We start from the raw sequence: 19092 nt of genomic DNA on the forward strand, positions 1-19092 counted from the left end.
GTTGTACTGCATTATAATTTGTACAGAAAAAAGAGAAGTTTGGTATGACTTGTAAACAACAAATACACAGAATTAAATATACACCAATACAGTTTTGGTAATTAAAACATTTTTATTAATAAAAGAACACCTTGTTTTCCCTTCACTTTTTTTTGGCTTAACGCATAAAATCCCTGTGAAACACACTGAGGTTTGTCGTTCTATTGTGACAAAATGTGTACTAATCTGACTCTTCATCTTGCAATAAACATCCCATCATAAACCTTGGGCAAAGTTCTCCACAGACTTGGATGCATTTTAAGTTAACTGCAAATCTGCTCACTGTTATGCATTTGGAGATGTGGGCAGTTTACGTAACTTGCTCTACATTTAGGAAAAATCTGTTTGTACGACATCCCTCAGGATGCTGTTCTGAGGTTCAGGGTTTCTCTGTCTCAAACACATTTTGATTCGTTAGACAGTTAAGACAAATACTTTGAGTTTATATATATATATATATGTCTTTAGTCCCCCCCCTCCCCGTTTATATTTCAGCTATTTCTCATCTGAACTCAATTACTCTTTATAGTTACTGGAAACTGTTGTGAAAGCAACAGTTAATATAGTCACCACTCAAATCAGCAATAAAAATCTTACAAACCTACACATTAAAAGCGCAATTTCAACATTTGAACCAGTCGTCCAGACAAGTTTATTTTGAAGAATGCAATTTCGACAATGAACCAAAATCATTCTAACCATTCTCAATGAACATAAAAATCTCTACTAAATATTTGAGCATATTATTTTTTTGCCAAATAACATATATTATTTGAAAAGAAAAAGAAAACATTAATGACAATGCAACATTGCACTTACATTAACTGGAACCCACTTCTAATTCTTTGCATTTGATGCCACATTTGCCTCCTCTAAGATGAAAGCAACTTTAACTTCACGTTGTTTACTTTTGCTGATAGTTTGAATCCATTCAACTCCAGGAAAAGTTTTTGGAACACTTCAAAAGTGTAGTGCAAAGGGAGAGGGTATGCCATGTTCAGTGCATATATCAGTCCCATGAGCAGCCAGCAGGCTTTTGCAGTACTGTAGCATGGTGGTAAAATCTCCTGGCCTTCAACAAGGATGGAGACATTAACCGGATCCTCATCAGCACCGTGGAGAACAACAATCTTGTTGAAATCACACTGGTTGTCCTCCAATGCACAGCAGAAAATAATGTTTATTCTTTTATTTGATAAACAAATAAAAGAGCTGCATGAATCAAAGTGACTTATTTATTATGGAAGAACGAACACAACAATACCTCTGTTTGACTACTTTCTTCTTAACTTGAACATTTAAAGGGACATTGTGTAACATCTACTGTTAAATCAAATCGTTCAAAAATATTTTTTTATCAATCAGTAATTACACCCATCAACAAACTGAAGTGTTCTAATAAGCTCTGAATTCTGAGATATTATCCACTTTAATTTCAGCCGGTGACATCATCAAAATAAAGCGCTATCCGGAGTTAGCCGAGCGCAGCACCTCATTAATGCATCAAAAGAAAAGGAAATTGATTTGCTGTGAGTTGCCTTTGGTCCGTGAAGGAGTGGGGGGTTCCGAGGGAACACGTGGCCTGGCTCCGGCCGTGCGGATGTTCTTCAACACCAGATCCACTCTCGGGAAAGTTCTGTCAGTTTGATGCCACAGCAGAGGGCTTGATGTGCTCTTAAGTCGAGGAAGATTGAGTTTGTGGAAGCAAACAGCGGGAAGCGTCCCTCCGGTCGATCCTTACGAAAAAGGGGAAAACAAACTCCTCTCAGCAGTCAACTCCAGACTCTTCTGTCTCCCCAGTTAGCGCAGGCGCTATGCACGATGGAACACTGCGATCCGTGACTTTTGACGCAGGAAAAATGAAAGCTACTTCCAGTTAGCTTTCTTCGGGTATTTCACGTGAAACGAGCCTCTAATTAACGGGCAGTGACTCAGGGAAAGAGAAAGATAAGGTCTGCGCTCTGGGTTTTAAACCATGAGTTACGTGGGGGCACTTCCTGTTGAAGTATCGGCTTCATTCATCACCTGATTGGTCCGTGCTTGAGGTGACCGCCTCTTACAGTACTTTTTAAGGAATCATTTGTCCTCCTTGTGGAAAAGGAAAGGGGGATGGTTTCAGATGGTTCATCCAACTGATTTAGCTCCATTTTGGCAATATATCCCAACATGTATTTCAAACAATTATCCTCAGACAAGAGGAAATTGTTTCGAATGCACAAAAAACCCAAATAATTTTTTATTGAGATAATTTTCAGAAGGAATAAAATTTTAAAGGACTAAATTGATTTTGCTAATATACTGTATAAATAAATGTCCTATTTGGCTGTCTCCTTGTTCCAGACAAATCCATTGATCTCTGTTTATTTACCTGGAGTGAATAGTGAATACCTTTTCCCACAACAAGTGCCCTAGAACTTATTTCGTTCATGTGTTAATCTGTTTCTGTCTCCGTGAACCCCAGTTGGCCTCTGCAGATGGTCACTCACACTGAGCCTGGTTCTGCTGGAGGATTCTTCCTGTTAACAGGAGGTCTTCCTCTCCACTGTCGCTACATGCATGCTCATTGTGAGGGATTTCAGAGAGTCAATGAGTCCTTGCAATCAGTTGGTTCTCTTTAGAATTAAATATTCTAAAGAATATGATTGTAGTACCTGTATGAATAAAATTAATATTTTCTAATCGCAGCTTTTCTCTGTGTGAGTCTCTCCAGATAGAATTCTGAATTGAATGTATTAATCCATTATTAATGTAATTTAAAAATGTATTTTTAAATCACATTTCTAAATCGATATTTAAAAACCTCTATTCATAAATTTTATTTTAAAAACATTTCCTAATGACACATTAAAAAAAGGTTATTTTTTATATTCCTTTTCCATTTTCTTGTTAACCTGGCATTTTAAAATGCTTTCTGCAGTTGCATTTTCATTATGGTTTATCTTCTTTATTTTGTTTTCTGTGGCCCTTCTGGTCAAGCACAGTGGAAACCAGTTTAATCAATCATAGTTGCTCCTCCACAGATTTAACCAGTTCATTGTTCATTTGGTTCACCAAGTGTGGCGGTCTACCCAGTGAGAAAGTTTAACTGGTTTCCAGTGTGCTCTGGGATCTGTTGTCACAGAATAGGTAAATGGAGCAGGTTGTTCTACCCGGTCCTTTATTCCAATTGGTAGTAATCTCCATGTAATACAAAAAAAAAAAAAAAAGAAAGCCTTTTTTGGGTTAAACAGAGATTACTGATAATGAACAAATCAAACAGAAAAACAATTTCTATATCTCAAGCTTGGTTTTCTTCTATTCACAGAAGGAAAGAGACCCCCTCTCTTAGTTTTTACCTCCTTATATACTAAACCCACACCTGCTTAGGCTCCAACTGTCTCCAAGAATACAGTTTTTAATTTTGTCCCCGCGAGAAAAACCTAGAGACAACAAGCACAGGGATTGAGCTACTTCAGGCAAATTCGCAGGAGATAATCAAAGTGTTAGAAAGGGTTCAACAAGAGATGGCCAGAAAGACTACCGGTAATTGTAAACCATCCACACAGGAGTATTTTCTGAACAAAGGTAAATGTGTGGACAAGTTTTTTTGGATAATCTAAATGTAATGCATATGTTAAGCCAAACAAGAGAAGAAGTGCATCAGCCTATCTGGGGAGATTTCTCACAACAATGTCACCTTCGACAAACTGGATGGTGCCAGTGGAGTTTTCAGTTGCCACAGAGAGGAGTGCAACAGGAGTGTCCTCAATGTCCGGATCATCTTCCCATTGCAAAATACACACAGAAACATGCAAAAAAAAAAAGCTAAAGGTAATAGCTATTATTCAAGAGACTGCATTTGGGCTCCTGCACTGGAATTACAGTACAGCTTCTCATTCAGAAATAAAATTAGTACACATGGAGTCATAAAGATATTTTCTCTTTATCTTGACTCTAAATCTCAGTTAAATGTTATTTTGGGATTTTTTTTCACAAGAACACAGGCCCGGATGTAAGCACTCTTAAGGGCCCTTCACATCAAACATGCAAAGCACAGGTGGCAAAAAAAAATTTACGTATGTAAGTATGGTTCTATGAATCCCGGATGACAGCTAGAGGTGGTGCGTCAAGCACTGAATGATCACTCTTGCGCAGGTCGAGAATTAGTATCAACAAAGTCACCTGTGGCCTACCAGTGATCAGCGGAAGCCTATATGGGCACTAACACTGGTAGTTCAGTCACTCAATCTTCTCGTGAGCCAGCGATACTAAGGGACCAAACGCTCTGGCTGTCATTCGGGATTCATAGAACCGTAGTTACATACGTAACTTTCGTTCTATTTCATCCCTACTGATCGGGATGAAATACTTGATTAATGAATGTGGTCGGCACAGACCATGAGGCCGCCTCGCAGATGGACTCCAGCCCGGAAGAGGCTGCGAAAGCAGATAAAAAGTTAAAAAACAATCAACTGGAATTTGTTTCCTAAAGACAAAACCCCCCAGACCAAATATAAGTGAAGTGGTGTATGCAGTTCAATGGAGGGAGGAATGCTCTGATCTTTATATTGGAGAAACCAAACAACCTCTCCACAGATGCATGGCCCAACACAGAAGAAAAACCTCCTCGGGACAAGACTTGGCGGTAGATCTACACCTTATGGACAAAGACATCCTTTTAAGGACCAGAATGTTCACAAGATACACTGAAAAAAATAATACAGCTGATTTGGGCATTTAGTTAAAAATATTTAGTTACTTTAACACAATTGTTCAATGTCCTGCCCTGCTAAGATGAAACAATTGTGTTAAATAACTAGATATGATTAAGTAAATGCCAAAAACGGTTGCATAACTTTTTTCAGTGTAGGTGGTTTGAGAGGGTTGTGAAGGAAGCCATCTATGTTAAGAAAGAAAAGACCTTAAGATTTCATTTTTCAAAAACCTACAATTCAGCAATCACTATCTTCACACCCCCTTACAGGGGAACAGAACACCTTGCCTATTTAGCCAGGCCAACAATTCCCTTTAACGACCAACCATTTCATAGATCTAGACAGATAACAGGTATTAAAGGCTAACAAAGAAACTAAACGACCCCCATTTCAAAGGGGCGGACCCGATACTCCGGCAAAACAAGGCGTTTTTTTGGTCCACTTTATAAAGCCTCCTTCTTAACGCTATATCTGACATTTTGATGTGAAAAAACTTCCTTGATGGGAAACGCACTGTCTAAAAACTTGAAACTTAAAATTAACTTTTTGTTTTTTACTTTTTTGGAGTGTGTTCAATACTTTTTACCTTTGCCATTTCACTTTATTACACATAACTTAATTTCTGGACATCTATGATTTGACTTCATGTCAACAGCACCTCTAGAAATATATTTTCTTGGAAATTATGGTGGTGTTTTCAATACTTTTTTTTTTTCCTATGTTTTTTTACTCACGTCAAGTGACTAAGAAAACATAACGGGATTGGCTGGGTATTGGATTGTTAATGTCTGTGACCTGAAGTAACCCTTCCCTTTTTACACTGAATTTAGATGCCGAATTTAAGACAGTGAAATAGAGCCAGTTGAATCTCAGGAGGATAAAAAAAATTGAGTTTGAGTTTTGATAGGTTATATTTTTTTATATGCAGATTTTTTTAACTCTGAAAAATTTAACTGAAAAATAAGTATTGAAAATGTGATCACTTTGAACTAGTAATGTGAATTTAATCTATCTATCATCTATCTATCTATCTATCTATCTATCTATCTATCTATCTATCTATCTATCTATCTATCTATCTATCTATCTATCTATCTATCTATCTATCTATCTATCTATCTATCTATCTATCTATCTATCTATCTATCTATCTATCTATCTATCTATCTATCTATCTATCTATCTATCTATCTATCTTACATGTTTATATCTATCTTATCTATCTTACATATTTATATCTATCTTACATATTTATATATATATAATTGCACTTCATTGATCTTACACTGGAGAAATTTCCCCTTGGGAAGCAGTGTGCTGCCATTGTGCAGGGCCCAGGGAGCAGTGTGGGGTTAAGGGTTTTGCTCAGGGCCCCAGAGTGCAGGATGGGGATTGAACTGGGTACTTGCAACCTTCTCAGAGCACTAGGCCAACATCCCCTAAATGTGTGTGTGTGTGTGTATGTATATATATATATATATATATATATATATATATATATATATATATATATATATATATATATATATATATATATATATATATATATATATATATATATATATATATAAATATATATATATAGATAGATAGATAGATAGATAGATAGATAGATAGATAGATAGATAGATAGATAGATAGATAGATAGATAGATAGATATCTTTATTCACACCTTTGTGAAATTAGGGTATTTTAAGTACCGCAATTTGACACAGTTGATCAAAACTAGACTCCATGATCAATACACTTGATACAGATTAGAATGGCGGCATCTGCTGGATAGCAATCAGAACTACAATGACCACCCTAATGTCAGTGCATGAAAATTTTTTCACAGCTGAACTTTATTGTTAAATAATAATAGTATTGATAATGATTATATTAATAAATAATAAAAACAATTGTCCTACCTGTGATATTACAATATGATAAACAGCACTACTGATGCATAACAGCTATGGTGTGGTCATGTCACTATACTTCCCTCCTGGTTTCCAAAGCATATGCATCCATTTGACTGATGGGTATCCTCCTCAGTACCTTAACTGCATACCTGTATTTTTTATTTTATTTTTTGCTAATTTATTTTAATTAGGACTCTTCTCAGTCCATGTTCCCTTATATTTGAGTGAGATGCAACAATAAATATATAAATACATCAATATATTATCCTTCAAATAGTTTAAATGATTGGAACAATTCTCCATATTACTCCTGTGGATCTGATGATGGACAGAGGGATGAAGATGGTTGTATGAGCAATGCATATAGGAGAATCATCAATAACTAAGTGATGAAAAATTCCCTGTCTCTCCATTTCCCTTCCTCACTTTCCTCAGTCAGACACATTTTACTAAAGCACAAGACAACATTTTTATCTTTAAGAATCAAATAAACAAATTTTTTATTTGTTTTTCTTTTAAATCGATTTAAGCTATTATCTAGAGCATAACTGGTTGGATGTGCCATGTAAATGATCATTTTCTATAAAAAATCACTGCAAAGTGGTGCAGTGGGTAGCACTGCTGCCTTGCAGCAAGTAGCTTTTGATTCCCGGCAGGGGCGTCAGCTGACCCAATACTATACGGGGGCACAATAGGGCACCCAAAAAAAAAAAAAAGCGAAAAAAAAATGGCAAAAATTTTTTGGGCAATTTTTTATTTAAAAAAAGCATGGGCATAGATAATAAATGCAAGCACGCATGCAAATTTTTTATTGCACTAATATATTATTGTAAAGCGTCAGAAATAAATTGCTAGTTGCTGACAGATCTGTCAGCAACTAGAAATTCAAAACTGAAAATGTGCAACTGTGAAAGGAAAAAAAAAAAAAAAACCTCTACAACATACAGTACATGTCTGTGTTTATCATTTCTATTTTGGCCCATTGGTTTTTGGTTTGATGGTGATGATCCTATGAGGTGTGTATATCACGGCAAGAAAGATGGGAGAGCTGGATGTTCATTTTTTTAACAGTAAACGGTAGCATCTCTTCCAGTGGCGGCTATAAATTCAAAATAGACGTATACCAAAAACCAGTCAAACGTATACTAAGTTATCACACCAGTATATTTATATGAATGCCGACAACAAAAAAACATTATAAAAACAAAACATAATTTCATGAACAGCTTCACATTTTGTACATAAATCTTGCCCTTCCTAGGCTTTGTAAAGGTAAATCTGTCTTTTGCATGGTCCAATATGATGTCACAAACGTAGAAAAATAATGTTCCAGTTTAATAATGGACAATCTATTGGTCAGCTTTATATTTTTAATATTTAAAAACTATTTATTTTCTGACAATGTGTTTATTTATGAGCAACTGTGCAAATTAACAAACATCTAGAAAAAGTAGACTATATTCTATTATTTTCCATATGAATCCCAGATTGTTCATTCTTCTTTGCCTTTTCTAAAAAGTGCTAAGTAAAAAGTGAATCAGTCCTAAATGTCTTAATTCATGCTGGGTTAGATCCTGGAGTTTGAAAAAGGGGGCAGGGAAAGCAGAATAAAATGTAAGCCTAGTTTAATGCCTAGCCTTCTTGTGGCCTGGAAAAAGACGTTTCTTGCACCATTTCTTTCTCTCTCTCTCCGAAGGATCTCCAACTCCTGCGACTCAGCCTGTCAATCACCTGCAAAACGTCTGCTCTGTGGCGGGAGGTGGTGAGCAAATACACTTCCTGTCAGCTCGGGGTGCAGCTCTGGTGCTCTCCTATACCTTTGTATACCAGAGGAGCTACTGCGCATGGACAACTTTTAACGATAGTCAATGGGCAAAAATCTTTGCCCATTGACTCTGAAATGACACTTTACTAGTCATTAAAGATTAAATATTTATCTTGCACGTCTAAAAAATATGTAGAGATATATTTCAAAATATTTAATGTTTTAGTTTAAAATTAAATTATAAAAAAAATAAAATTATTTATTTTATGTCTTAATAAGGGTCATTGGGTGTGGAGCAGCGCCCTCTATTGGCTAGCCGGCACTGGTCCCGGCTTCATTTTTGCGAAGCTGTCGATCAATTGTGACTGGCTTATATTGGAGAGTTCTCCTCCCTCAACTCCTCTGTGAGAACGGAGCTGTGAAAGCAGAAAATTAACTAATAAAAAAATCAGTGCCCCAGGCACCACACATCCACAATGGGGCACGTGCACTGTGAAAAGGGTCTGCCAACGCCGATGGTTCCCGGGGTCATGTCCAGGGTCATTGAGTTTACAGTTCCCCCTTTGCATGTGTGGGTTCTCTCCAGGTACTCTGGCTTCCCCTACAGTCAGAAAACATGACTGTTAGGTTATTAGGCTTATCTATATTATCTTTAGGCATGAGTGTGCATGACAGGTTGTTTTTTCTCTGTGTGATAGTTCTCTGTGAATTATCAGCTGTGCTACTGCCATCAACAACTTTGTTTATAGACGTTCAAGATCGGATCGGCCTGTTTTTCAGAGTAGTCCTGTTTCTCTGACTGTGACTGGCTGGATGTGCTCTCCTCCAGGTGTTGTGCCTGAACGCGTTCATTGAACGAAAGTTCATGAAGTCGTTCATATTTTGGGCGAACGTGAACTGAACGTACTGTATTACTGCCTGATGAACGTTATTGTGAACTCGTTCATTCTGGTCTCTGTGAACGGCACGCTATCTCAGTTCAATTTTGTTCAATATGTTGCCAAATTTCTATAGAGCCCTCCAGGCGAAACCCCGGCTAAATCACACCGTAAATAAGCCTTAATATGTAGCGGGAAAAACACCCAATCTGGCAACACCAGCTACCACTGTCGTAGTCTACAGCCGCGTGCGTCATTAAAACAAAATGCAGCGTGGAAGCCACAGCAGCATGGAGGCGACCGTGGAGGCGACAAAGCAGCAGTATGGTCACTCAGTTTGTGTTAGAAAAATGTTCTTGAGGGTTTTATTATTCATGTAACTTGTTTGTTAAACCTGCCTGATATAATTTTCCAGGATTCCAGTATTCCTTTTTAGTATGTCCTGAAATTAAATTTCAAATGGAAAAAATTATTAAAATTAAAAAAACATTTGTACCTTAAAGACTACTTTCCTGTTTTTCTTTTAATAATTCCTCATAAAAAAGACCATTCAAGCAGCTGATGTTTTTGAGAATATACTGTAGGGGTGAAAGCTGCAGCTGCTACTAGTGTGAAGTGAATGGACAGCAACAAAACGTTAAAACAACAATGGGGAAATACTGTCCCCTCAATGCAATGTAAACCCTGGTTGGATAAGAATTCAAAACTGGATATGAAGATGAAATCTGACGCACAGTTTCAGTGTTACAACTGATAAAATAATTGCTGTCTGTGGTTCTACAGTAGGCTATGGTGTAATTGAGCAATATATTAAAAAAAAAAGAACTATGAAATTTTTTGGAACTGTGAACTTAGTTCAAAATTTTGAATTATGAACTATGAACTGAACTAGTTCATTTTAAAATGTGTGAACTGAACTTTGAACTAGTTCATGTAGAAAGAGAACTTTCCCAACACTGCTCTCCTCATCCTCAGACATGGGAGCTGGCTCAGAGCTTGTCTGCCTGGCTGTTTGTTTCCTGGATGGGGCCGCCTGTGGAGCTGGTTTACAGTTGCCTTTTGTATCTCTGCTTCTTACTGTATGTTAGCTTCTGTCTCCTTGAACACCAGTTGGCCTCACCAGATGGTCACACACGCTGAGTCTGGTTCTGCTGGAGGTTTCTTCCTGTTAAAAGGGAGTTGTTTCCTCTCCACTGTCACTACAAGCATGCTTAGTGTGAAGGATTGCCTTTGAGTCAATGAGTTGATGCAATCAACTGGTTTTCCTAAGACAGAAAACTTTGAATTAATTTGACTGTATCATCTGGTTGAACTGTAAAGTGCCTTGAGCTGCCATGTGTGGTTATTTGGCGCTTTATAAATAAACTGAATGGTTGCCCTACGATAGACCGACAACCAGGGTATATCCTGCCTCTTACCCAATGACAACTGGAGATAGGCACCATCACCCCTTGTAACCCCAGCAGGGATAAGAGACGTGTGATATGACTGTATTGGGTATAGGTGTGCAAATCTGTAAAGTGTGTCAGTCTCTGTCTATTTTAGATCTATGTGCATGTAGAAAACTATTCTGAATCAATTCTAAACCAGACCTAAATATAAAATGTTCTTACATCTTAAATAAAAATGTAAATGGGAAATCGTGTTTGCGGCACGATTGTGATATTTTTAAACACTTCAGTAGTATTGAAACGCCAAGATTATTCGAATTTACTGTGAAGCTCAACAAGAAGTGTGACCTAATGGGGCCTCGCTCGCAGAATTCACATGACTGGGGTGCACTCTAGACATTTTCCAGCGACACTTAGTGCAGATTTACTCACACCAAACATCATTTGCACTTCTGTCGCTGTTGTTTTACAAAAGTACATATTAAAATAATTTCAGGTGAGAACATTACACTTCTAAGCTTCACAATTAATTACATTAGTAACAGGAGGTAAAATGCAGTATGCTTCTGTTCCAGATTTAATCTGCATGCTCCCGTTTACCCCAAGTCCATAATTTCCTGGGTTGTTGTCAAGAACGTACTTTCCAAAACTATGTCCATACGCGCCTTCTTGAGAATTGAGAAACAGCAGATGTCTATGCTCTTCCCTCCAATTATACAGAGGATCTCATGGTACAAAATGGCCTCTGTCACAGCATCAGGCTTTTAAAAAAGTTGTTTTAAATTACCCCTAGATACACAGTTTCCTGTCCAAAGTCCCACACATACATGGACCAGCTGCTGCTTCATCACAGTCTACATTCCCGGTCACAGTCTACTGGTGATGTTTTATAGTATAGTCCACCTTGCAGCTCTGCACAAGTTGTTTTAGCATCCAGGGCTACAAAACTTCATGTAAAAGCTAACATTGAAGAGTTCGCTGCTGCACATTTATTACTTTTATGTTAATCCGTACTCGCACGCCGTTCAATTGCAGCTTGTCCTCAACTGATTACGCCCACATTGCTTCGACAAAGTGGCAGAAACCATGGAATGAATCTCCAGTACCTTTGGTCATAAATTCACACCCTTTTGTCCATTCTGGGTTAAACGACATCCTGGTTTTGACAGTACACTGACTTTAATACTTAGCATCAGTAATTCTGATCCTTGTTTACTTTTCTAACCAATGACAAGCAGATCTTTATCTGACACGCCGCCACTCCTAGCCAATCATCTGTTAGATCAGATAGTGATGCATTTTTGATGATTGGATATTGTGCTGCAGCCCAGCAAAAAGATAAAAATAAAATAAAAATCTGCTCTACAAGCCTAGTGCCTCATAAAGGAGGACAGATACACGTCCGGCTGGATGAGGCACCGGACGCGGGACAGTGCAATGAAAATCCGGACTGTTCGCCCTAAAGCCGTCATCTGGCCACCCTACCCTCTACCTTGCTTTCGAACCTCTCTCCACCTGGCGGACTAATCCGATCTTCCTCTATTCAGCTTTGATCCTCTGCTGTTATGATCTAGTTAGTCTGAGCCAGCTGTAGCCTCTTTAAAGACATTAGCTTTATTTCCAAGTAGGCCTCTCTGAGCTGCCAATACCGTTCTCTGCTTTGAGTTACTAGCAGCAAGCTGCAAGCTCTACTTTGGTTCCTTTGCTCCAAAGGGTGGCATAGCTGGCCGGCTTATCCTGATTATGGATCTCTCTCTGCCTTATGTTCTCATCCTAGTTCCTAGAGATGTTACTAATTATGAGATGAGCTGATGCTTCGAGGAGTGTGTCTAGTAGTGGAGGGTTGTTTCAGTGAAGTGCATATCGAGGCTTGCTTCATTTAGGGGAGGGGCCAAAACTGATTACGTCCAAGCCATGCTACCCCGCCACACCAAATGACCACTTCAAGAAGTGGTTCAGATAGCCCGTAAAACTTCGACAGGCATTAAACAGCCTCAGTACTCAGTCAAGATATGGGAGTTTGTAGGAGAGTTGCGGTCTCTTGGATAGAGAAACAATATTTACTAAGAATAGATTGATTGGAACAACTTGGATAAAACAATTTTGGTTAGATTAAACAATACAACGGTCTGACCAAGCCACTGGTTTCAGTAGTATTTTTATTTATTTAGTATTATTGTTTTCTAAGAGACAGTAATGCAAGTGGTGTCAGTTGTAAGACATTGTATTTCAATCCAATAGTTGTTGGTTCAAGACCTGGTTTAAGCTTTTTTTTTTTTTATGTATTTAACCTTTATTTAACCAGGAAAAAACTCCATTGAGATTAAAAAACTCTTTTTCAAGGTTCTCTATTTCAAGTCCTGGCCAAGAGGCAGCAAAGTTACATAAGATACATTAAACATAGATACATTAAAATACACTCACCGGCCACTTTATTAGGTACCCCATGCTAGTAACGGGTTGGACCCCCTTTTGCCTTCAGAACTGCCTCAATTCTTCGTGGCATAGATTCAACAAGGTGCTGGAAGCATTCCTCAGGCAGTTTGGTCCATATTGACATGATGGCATCACACAGTTGCCGCAGATTTGTCGGCTGCACATCCATGATGCGAATCTCCCGTTCCACCACATCCCAAAGACGCTCTATTGGATTGAGATCTGGTGACTGTGGAGGCCATTTGAGTACAGCGAACTCATTGTCATGTTCAAGAAACCAGTCTGAGATGATTCCAGCTTTATGACATGGTGCATTATCCTGCTGAAAGTAGCCATCAGAAGTTGGGTACATTGTGGTCATAAAGGGATGGCCATGGTCAGCAACAATACTCAGGTAGGCTGTGGCGTTGCAACAATGCTCAATTGGTACCAAGGGGCCCAAAGAGTGCCAAGAAAATATTCCCCACACCATGAAACCACCACCACCAGCCTGAACCGTTGATACAAGGCAGGATGGACCCATGCTTTCATGTTGTAGACGCCAAATTCTGACCCTACCATCCGAATGTCGCAGCAGAAATCGAGACTCATCAGACCAGGCAACGTTTTTCCAATCTTCTATTGTCCAATTTCGATAAGCTTGTGCAAATTGTAGCCTCAGTTTCCTGTTCTTAGCTGAAAGGAGTGGCACCCTGTGTGGTCTTCTGCTGCTGTAGCCCATCTGCCTCAAAGTTCGACGTACTGTGCATTCAGACAGAGGCGATTCTAGAGTCTGTGGGGGCCCCAAGCAAAAAATCCTAGGGGGGCCTACTGACCAGTGTTCATCACCATTATGTTAGGCTATAAATAATCTGATACAAATGAAAAATGTATTAAATAAAACCTTTTTTTTATTCCAAATGTTCTAAACATGAACAACCTTGTTATTTTGGAAAATATAAAAGAATAAAAGTAAAGAATAAACTAATAAAGTAAAATAAATGTATAATAAAATAAAAAAAAAAAACTGTAAATTACTTTAAAAACCCAATATAAACTTTGTACAAAATATAAAGTGTAGTAAGTGTAGTGAAATTATTGGGTTCTTATACTGCTTCCAGAATTGCTGCTTACGGGCCTTGGCTTATGCAAATGCAGACATAAGTCCTCCAGATCCAAAGACCTTCGCACTCTATGGAAATAAGCGCCAGTCCTGAAAGTCTCTCTTGAGACATGGAAAATGAATCATTTTTTTCTTCAGCTTAGTTACATAATTGCTTTCCAATTTACTGAACGATAGGCCTACAACGTCACCCATTCGCTAGGCTACGTTCATTTTCATTAAGGGAAGTCATCCACCTGGGCAGGGCTGGATTTTGACTGGGCAAAGCCTATGTCAATCAACATTCCATCCAATCTTAATTTTTATATGCAGTTGTGCATCTCCTCAGTTACTATAGTGTTGCCACTTCATGCTCGCCTGTTGCTGTTTATCTAACGGGTGTACAGGGGCGGATCTAGAAAAATATTTATGGGGTGGCGAAAGAGGGGCAGGAATTTTTGTAGGGGTGGCAACATATGGCATTTGTTTACACTGAATTTAATCACAGTTATCACAGTTTGGTGAGAATAGTATGTACAGTAAGTGTTTCATGTGAAACAGTTCGTATTAGAAATACATCGTACAATGAGATCTCACTTAATAGGAGATAGAAGAATGATAACACTACTTCTAGAGGGGCATTATCACAGGAAAGGTATTAAGGTAAGACACAGGTGCTGAGTCGCAGATGTGTGAGATTGACTGTCAGAGAGGCAGCTTTGCAGCATTTGCACAAGAAGAAACTATAGAAAGAAAAAGTTTCCCATCAGAGATCTATGGACTGACCTGTAGTAAAGTTAGAATAAAAACAGTAGAAATAAATGGGTCAAGGCACCCGAACAAGGTACCAGACATCTATGTATTGTTTGCTCTGAACACACATTTACCCCATTTGTTCATCAGTAACTTGACATACAGCAGTTAAGGCAACATGAAAGAGACATTTCATGCATGTAAATATGCTGTAGATAGAGCTGCTGTATCAACAAATCAACAAAAAGGCAGGTACTGGATGTTACATCAAAATCTCCACAAATCTGAAAAGAAGCAACATAAAAATAAAATTTGCTTCCAATCTGTAAAAGTACAAAACCCTTTGTGAGTAGGTTCATACAGGTCATTTCTGGATAGTTTCATACTATATATACAAAAAAAGAAACAACAACACTGCTTTGTATTATGCAGGATTTACACCAGTATCACATTTTTAAATTCACTTTTAACACTTTTGGTTTTATTAAAGGAAATATCAGATTTTCTCAGGTGCCAAAACAAAATGTAGCAGCTCTGTAAAGGTTCACCAGAGAGCATAACATAAAGTTAACATGCCTATAACCGCTGAATGCGGTGATTTCCATGTTGCTCAGCAAAACGCTTCACAACTTTATTTAGATCCAATGCCTTTGTGCGTTTTGATTTGAGTTCAACCAAACTATATAGTCTCTTTTCTGTCATAGTTGACCGCAAATATGTCTTTATGAGCCTGAGACGTCAGGCCTAACTAACATCATAGATAGAGAAATAACGCTCTGCAACCTGATTTTTATCATCAGCATTGCATCAATCAGCATTGCAGCTATGCTAGCAACATTGTGCTTTCATTATTATTTCATTTCTTGATAGATAGTTAATCAATTTTTACCTGTTTCATCCTGTGTCTCCTCTCCCCATCACCCCTGGCTCCCTCGCTTTGCCCCGCTCGGTTTTCAAAACAATCAGTCTCAGTCGCTCTCGCGTCATCTCGTGCTGCATTCACTGCAGTCCGACATTGGAAATTAGCGGTCGCAATTCTCAAATTATTCATAATTTATAAGCCTTGCCACCCCTACAGCCAACTGGGGTGGCAGCAGGGGTGGCAAGGCTGTCATTTAGGGGGGCATTTGCCACCCCAGTAGATCTGCGGGTGTACAGTAGCTGGCTCTCGGGGGCCCCCCAGCGGCTCGGGGCTCCAAGCAGTTGCTTGGTTTGCCTGTTGACAAGGTGCGCCTCTGCATTCAGCGATGCTCTTCTGCCCACCTTGGTTGTAACGGGTGGTTATTTGAGTCACTGTTGCCCTTCTATCAGTTCGAACCAGTCTGGCCATTCTCCTCTGACCTCTGGCATTAACAAGGCATTTCCGCCCACAGAACTGCCGCTCACTGGATGTTTTTTCTTTTTCGGACCATTCTCTGTAAACCCTAGAGATGGTTGTGCGTCCAAATCCCAGTAGATCAGCAGTTTCTGAAATACTCAGACCAGCCCTTCTGGCACCAACAATCATTCCACATTCAAAGTCACTCAAATCACCTTTCTTCCCCATACTGATGCTCGGTTTGAACTGCAGGAGATTTTCTTGACCATGTCTACATGCCTAAATGCACTGAGTTGCCACCATGTGATTGGCTGCTTAGAAATTAAGTGTTAACGAGCAGTTGGACAAGTGTACCTAATAAAGTGGCCGGTGAGTGTAAATGACAGATACATAAAAATTTAAAAAAAAAACATATCAAGTGAAACAATTACAGATCATTGCGGCTGCTTCAAATTCTTTCAATTTCAACTTAAAAGCACTTAAAGATAACTCAGTTAACTTCCAGTTTCTTTGTAAAATATTCCACTCAGAAGGAGCTGCGTAGCTAAAGGCTTTCTTCCCCAGTTCTGTTCGGGCAAAAGGAACAGTGAGCAACAGCTGATTGTTGGATCTCAGGGCATAAGAAGCCATGCTTTTCTGTGTAAGTAAGGTACAAGAGGGCAGTAATCCAAGAAGGGCCTGGTAAATAAATGTGTAACAATGACACTGCCTTCTCGTAGAGAGGAAAGGCCATCCCACCTGAGAGTACAGGTCACAGTGATGTGTCATGGCTATACAGTTTGTGATGAACCTTAATGAAGCATCGTGATCAGAGTCCAACATTTGAAGAAATGAAGAAGTACCATTCTTATAAAAAAGGTCAAGACCGATAAAAATGTGGCAGAGACAAGACACTTTTTTACTCCAAAAGAAAAAAAACATGTCTTATTACGAAAGAAGAAGCCCAGTTTAACTTTTAATTTCTTAACAAGTTTATTAATAAAAGGTTTGAAGGTGAGGGTGTCATCAATCCCAATTCCAAGGTATTTATATTCATGTACCACCTCAATGACATTCCTTCCAGAGTGGACACTACTGAACGGGTTTGTGGTACCTTCTTATGATTTGAAAACAACATTAACTTTGTTTTGTCAGGATTAAGAAATAATTTAAGATTAATTAATGAATACTGTACAGCAACAGAGGCTTCTGTAGGGAATAAATAGCCTGTTCAAGAGATGACCCAAAGCAATAAATAATGGTATCATCAGCATAAAAATGCATATTAGCATCAGGGAAATTTTGCTCAACATTGTTGATGTATAAGATAAATAAGAGGGGGCCCAAAACAGAACTTTGTGGCACACCCTTGCAGAGATGGCAAAAGTACTCACTTTTCGTACTTGAGTAAAAGTACAGATACTTGTGTTAAAAAATACTCTGGTAAAAGTGGAAGTACTGATTAAACTTCTTTACTCAAGTAAAAGTAACAAAGTACAGGCTTGTAAATTTACTTAAAAGTATAAAAGTAAAAGTAGAAACCACTTTTTTCATGCCGTTGCCTACATTTTAAATGGATGTCTGCGAATAGGACTAGATCTCCGTTGTGTTCATTTTCAATCATCTCGTCGTCCATGCTACTATGCTAACGCCACCGCCACCAAGCTGCAATGATTTGCCGCCAATGAATACCGCCAAATCTGTCGATTCATCTTGTAGTGGTGCGTCAAATGCAACGTAGATTCCCATCCAATTAGATTGAATTTGGTATTGATGACGTGAAAAATAATAACGGTAACTCCATTGAAATGATTCAAAACTAAAGTAACGAGACAATTTTTTAAAATGTAAGGAGTAGAAAGTACAGATATTTGTGTAAAAATGTAAGGAGTAGAAGTAAAAAGTCGGCATAAAAATAAGTAGTAAAGTAAAGTAAAAATATCAGAAAAATCTACTTGAGTACAGTAACAAAGTATTTGTACTTCGTTACTTCCCATCTCTGCACCCTTGTGAACAGTAGCAAATTCAGAACAAAGCCCCTTACATTTATACACTGAGACCGGTTTTCTAGATTATTTGAAAACCAAGGAACCACATGCTCTGACAGGCCATTAAGAAGTAGCTTGCATTTTAAAATAGCATAGTCTACAGTGTCAAAAGCTTTTGAAAGATCAATAAAAAGTGAAGCACAGTTCTGTTTTTTATCAAGTGCTACAATTATATAATTTATCACCTTCACAGTAGCAGTATTAGTGCTGTTTTTTTTTCTGAAACCTGATTGATATTTAGCATATAACCCTTAACCAGTATTTTGGGCAATGTGACGAATTTGTATTGGATGGACACTTAACTTCCAACCGTATTACCACCAAAAACTGTGGAAAAACTAGGGTTAGGTAACTTCCTTTTTTTTCATCACTGCGCAATTTAACAAGCATATTCATTCTCTGGTTCAGCTGATTGCACTAAAATGATAGATTACAGTAAACCTTAAATGATCGTTCTTTTCTAATGCCCCTTTATGCAAAATAAAACCTTACAGAAGATTTTATTATACACAACAATCATTAACAATTTCAAAGAAAATCTCTGTTGTCCAGGAGATTTGTTGTTATGGGAGCTCTGACCAAAACAAACATGGACCAGGGGAAGGAGAAAGATTTGAGTCCACACAGAAAAAGAAAAAAACAAAAGAAAAATGGAACAAGTGAAAATTTAAATTGGTCGTCTTCATAATAACTGGCCGGTAGCCAGCTGTGGCTGGTGTAAGTCTAATTTATTTAATAAATATTGTAAAGATAGCTAAAAATATAAATAAAATTATTAATGGGGGGCTCAGTGAGATTTCCTTTC

This window comes from Cyprinodon tularosa, unplaced genomic scaffold (assembly GCF_016077235.1).
Source record: "Cyprinodon tularosa strain WSP-4 unplaced genomic scaffold, ASM1607723v1 ctg276, whole genome shotgun sequence".
NCBI lineage: Eukaryota > Metazoa > Chordata > Actinopteri > Cyprinodontiformes > Cyprinodontidae > Cyprinodon > Cyprinodon tularosa.